Here is a 5,808-nt window from a genome sequence, read left to right on the forward strand (position 1 = left end):
TGAAGTTTCTACGACAACGCTTTCAATAAAGCCTTATATGCCCCCAGGGCATAACTTACAACCCTTTCCCAGAGGGCTGAGGGGGGTTGTCATCCTCAAAGACCTAATTTCCAGATCTTTCTGCTACGTTGAACAAAATAGATATCTGAAAATTTTGATTCGATATGTTTGGGGGAATGGTGGGCGTGAGAGAGGGTTAGTTACCATCCAGTCACTTTTGACTATTAAAAACGGGACTAGCCACTCCGATTTCCAATTGAATGAGCCCCTTTGAACTTTTTACGACGCCTCTATCTATAAAAACATTATATGCCCCCAGGGAATAACTTAAAACCTTTGCCCTGGGGCACTGGGGGGTTTGGCATCCTTAATCCCATAATTTCCAGAACTTTCAACTACGTTGAACAAAATGGCTATCTCTAAACTTTGATTGAACGTGTTTGGGGATAAGGTGGGCTTGAGAGTGGGGCTAATTACTCTCCACTCACTTTCGACTATTGAAAAGAGCAATTTCAATTTCCAATCAAATAAGCCCTTTTTGAAATTTCTACAACAACTTTCTATATAAACCTTATATGCTCCCCGGGCATAACTTACAACCCTTGCACTGAGGGCACTGATGGGGTTATCATCCTAAAAGACTTAATTTCGAGAACTTTCGACTACGTTGAACAAAATGGATATCTCAAAATTTTGATTGGGTGCGTTTGGGGAAATGGTGGGCGTGAGAGGGGGTTAGTTGCCCTTCAATTTCGACTATTAAAAGGGCACTAGCCCTTTCAATTTCCAATTGAATGAGCCCTTTTTGAAGTTTCTGCAACATCAATTTCTATAAAAACCTTATATACCCCAGGGCATAACTTACAGCCCTTGCCCTGAGGGCTGTGGGAGAGAGGTGTTGTTATCTTTTAAGACCCAGTTTCCAAAACTGTCAACTACGTTGAATAAAATGGCTATCTAAAAATTTTGATTGGATGTGTTTGGGGAAAAGGTGGGCGTGAGAGGGGGGTTAGTTGCCTTCAAATCACTTTCGACTATTAAGCCCTTTGAATTTCGACTATTACTAGCCCTTTGAATTTCCAATCGAATGAGCCCTTTTTGAAGTTTCTACGACAAAGATTAAAAAAAACTTATAAGCCCCCAGGGCATAACTTATAACCCTTGCCCTGAAGACTGTGGGGGGGGCGTGGAGTTTTTTAATCAAAGGTATAATTTCCTGAACTTTAAACAGTGTGGAAGAAAATGGCTTTCTCAAAATTTTGATTGGATGTGTTTGGGGAAATGGTGGGAGTGAAAGGGGTGTTTGGTGCAATCCAATCACTTTAGACTATTAAAAAGGGCACTAGCCATTTCAATTTTCAATCGAATAAGCCCTTTTTAAGTTTCTACAACAACGAGTTCTATAAAAACCTTATATGTCCCCAGGGCATAACTTACAACCCTTGCCCGGAGGGTTTTGGGGGGTTGCCATCATCAAAGACCTAATTTCCAGACCTTTCGACTACGTTGAGCAAGATGGCCTTCTGAAAATTTTGATTCGATTTGTTTGGGGGAAAGGTTGGCGTGTGAGGGGGTTAGTTTCCCTCCAATCACTTTCGACTATTATAAAGGGCACTAGCCCTTTGAATTTCCAATCCAATGATGTTTTTTTTAAGTTTCTACAACAACGCTTTCTATAACAATCTTACATGCCCCTAGGGCATAACTTACAACCCTTGCCCTGTGGGCTATAGGGGAGTGTCCTCCTCAAAAACATAATTTTTATCTGTAAATCAACTACGCTGAACAAAATGGCTATCTAAAAACTTTGATTGGATTTGCTTGTTGAAAAGGTGGGCGTCAGAGGGGGGTTAGTTGCCCTCCAATCACTTTCGACTATTATAAAGGGCACTAGCCCTTAGAATATCCAATCGAATGAGCCTTTTTTGAAGTTTCTACGACATCACTTTCTATAAAAACCTTATATGCCCCCAGGCCATAACTTACAAACCTTGCCCTGAGGGATGTGGGTGATTGTTGTCCTTAAAAACATAATTTCTATCTTGAAATCAACTACGCTGAACAAAATGGCTATCTTAAATTTTTGATTGGATGTGTTTCGGGAAATGGTGGGCCTGGAAAGAGTGTTAGTTGCGTTCCAATCACTTTCGACTATTAAAAAGAGCACAAGCCACTCCGATTTACAATTGAATGAGCCCTTATCAAAGTTTCTACGACAACTTCTTCGATACGAGTGCCCTGGTCTAAAGGGAAAAAAATAATAAATAATACATTGTGCCAACATCGTTCTTATGTTTCCCCAGGGCATAACTTAAAAACCTTGCCCTGAGGGTTTTGTGGGAGTGACCTCCTCAAAAACATATTTTCTATCTGGAAATCAACTACGCTGAACAAAATGGCTACCTCAAAATTTTGATTGAATGTGTTTCGGGAAATGGTGGGCGTGGAAGGGGTGTTAGTTGCCTTCCAATCATTTTCGACTATTAAAAGGGCACAAGCCACTTCAATTTCCAATCGAATTAGCCCTTTTTGAAGTCTCTACGACAACTCCTTCGATACGTAGTGCCCTGGTATGGAACAAAAATAAAAATAATAATAATACATTGTGCCAACATCGTTATTTACTTAGGCAGCGCGATTGCGCTGCCTATGACTATCACTATTGCCCTGACTATCACTATCACTATTGCACTATTGCCCTATCTAAGACTCTTGTAGTAAGGTTCACTAGAATCAAACGAATATTTTACATATAGAAGCCGGATTCACAGTGAATGGATAGACTTTAACCAAAATTAAGGAAAAACTTCAAGATCCCATATTCAAAGCAAATGTCAAAGTTTTATCATATGATTTAAGGGCTACATACCGCTGATCAGAAGAAAAACAACTGATTTCAATGTCTTGATTTCTATTCATTTAGCTCCCTTTTTATAGGGGTTTTACTTTTTTAAGAGTATACAAGTTTTCTTCTACAATTAGGTTTCGACGTATAACTCTGAACCTAATAGGAATTTCATATTTTTAGTAGATATACTAAAAAAAGGCTGAAAACTTTGCTACAACTTTGTTTTTATTTCACTTGCAGACGATGCTTTTTGCAACAAAAGATGTAATGTAAAATATAATATGCTTTATCAAATATTTATTTATACTTACACCCCTTCCCCCCCCCCCCCCGAACAATTATCTCCTCACTAAAAATTACCCCTGGAGAATTCCCTGCGGACAAAACTAACAGCTCTACACAGGGCCGTGTCTGGCAACACTTGAAATATTTCCTTGCATCTGATGTTCTTTTTACTATCTTTAATAAACACTAAAAATATATTTTGTATTATAAATATTTTACAATATATGACCAAAAATATGAAACATTAATATTAGATATAAAGCGAATTTTGTTGGATTGATGGGATAATTAAATCTGTCTACTCAGTTCACTTAAAATCTCAATTATAAATCCACTGTATAAATGGGTAATGAAGTATTCAGAGTCGCACTAATTTCTGAATACATTATACTAACTTTGAAGGGTTCAACTAATTCTTGTGTACCATAAAATAGTGTCTAAGGCTGCCACATGTAGCACTATTTCATTAAATGTTGCACAGGCTTCAATGGATTGAATGCAGCACTTTTTCTCTTACATGACCAAACTATAGTACTTTCGTGGAACAATTTTTTTTTCTTTCTGTCTTGGGCGAAATGTTAAAGAGTTGGAAAAAGGCTAAGAGTTACTAAAAAGAAAAAGCGCGGACCGCCTTTTCTCCTGTTTGTTTCGAAAGATTGGCGCGAAATTTGATATAACCATACATGGATCTTCAAAAGAAAATCAATGGTTCTGCTAGAGGGGAGCTGGAGTTTACCCCTCCCCCCAGCTGGTTGGTATCCAATCACCTTTGACTTCAAAAAAAGGACTAGAACTCTCAACTTCTGATCAAATGAGCACCCTACGAAGTTTCTGCGACCATGAGGTGGAGTTGGGGATGAAGAAGGGAAGTCCTCTTCATACACGGAATAAATTCTGTGCATTTTGGGTTTAATTTTACTATTTACTTCCATAATAATAGCGTAGACCAGAAATATTCCCACAAATGAAGAGAAATTAAGTATCAAGTTCACATTTTTATTTGTTTAAAAAAATTGTACCCCCTCTCTCCCTCAAAAAATAACCCCCCCAAATAAAAGTCCTGGATAGGGCCCTACGGCGTTGGACAAATATTAATTATCTTGGTCTCACAATATTCTAATCTTAAGTTGAAGACAGATTCCTATTCTTCCAAGTTTTTCTCAACAGCAAATTTACATCTCATTTTTTACTGTCTTTTCCAAATTTCAAGTGAGGAATTAACGTATGTATTTGCTATCGTGGAAAATTGTTTTGTTCCTTTCTTACTGCTTGGGGAGTAATAACACTAACGAGTTCGTTTCAAGTTTTATCCATTTAATCTCTTGACTTTTCCTCGCTTAAAAGATATTATGCTTCGCCTTAATTATTGCATTTGCATAGTCCCTTTGTATCTAGAATCCTGCCATGTGATACTACTAAAACAAACTTATAGCTTCCTGAAATGATGAAGCTTTTCTGCCGCTGAAGTTTGAAGCACAAAAGCATTTTTAAGGAATATCATTAGACTAAAATTCTTAAAACATTATAGTGTTTAATAAAAAGTGCAAATTAATTGTGAAAGTGAAATGTCTTGCATAACATTTGTGTTTTTTTTTCACTTTTCTTTATATAATTGTATATCTTAAATTAGCGTGCTTGTTATTTTTCTGTTCTGTTTTTCTCCCGTTGATAAAGACTTCCAGACGTAACGTCGAAATGTGCCCAACGTCGTTTATTAATCCTAAATTTATTAGTCTTTATCTTTAGAGTCATCATATTCAATCTCTTTTACACCCATTGAAGTTTTACCCAAAATATATGCGTTTGATCAAGTGAATGTTTTATCATGTTATTGGAACATATATTTACAATGATTATTGTTTTTATTGCCAATTTTGAAACATGCAAAACGTTGTAAATGGAGCAGAAAAAAGTCAAATATAGGCCGTTGGTCTATTGCACTTACACATAATTGCACACTATTGCATATAATTCAAGACACTTGGATTTTTAGCTCAGTTTTTACGGAAATGTACTTATTTGGTGTAGTTCTAGTTTTACTGGCGATTCATTTTTACTGAACAACACTTAATCGTAAGTACCTTTCATCTATCTTTCCTTGAATTAATTTAAAAAACTTTTATCACAAAATAAGTTTTCAAAGAAAAGTAAAGAACTCCATTAAACAAAAAATGAGCAAAAATAAAATCAAATAATCTACCAAGCGTGAAACCGCCGCAGATCACTATCGATAAATAAATGAAATCCAAAACGAACAGAAATTACTATAATTCATCGAGTCAAATTCAAAACGAGCATAAATTAACATAAGTTGGGCGCAAAACCCCTATGCCTTCCTAAGCCCAGAACAAAATTTGCACTTTACTGAATAAATATAAATGTATATACTTTTATAACTTTAATAAATCAAATAATATTAACATTTGGTTACTAAATATGAGTATATGTATATTAAACTGACAGTGCACATTCATTTGTACTATATATATATATATATATATATATATATATATATATATATATATATATATATATATATATATATATATATATATATATAATTATTCCTATATATATATTATTATCCTATATATAGGATAATATATATATATTATTCCTATATATAGGAATAATATATATATATATTTCTCCCTACCAGTCAATTTATAGATTTA

Source organism: Artemia sp. Qi Xiang Cuo, chromosome 2 (assembly GCF_049724085.1).
Source record: "Artemia sp. Qi Xiang Cuo chromosome 2, ASM4972408v1, whole genome shotgun sequence".
Classification (NCBI taxonomy): domain Eukaryota; kingdom Metazoa; phylum Arthropoda; class Branchiopoda; order Anostraca; family Artemiidae; genus Artemia; species Artemia sp. Qi Xiang Cuo.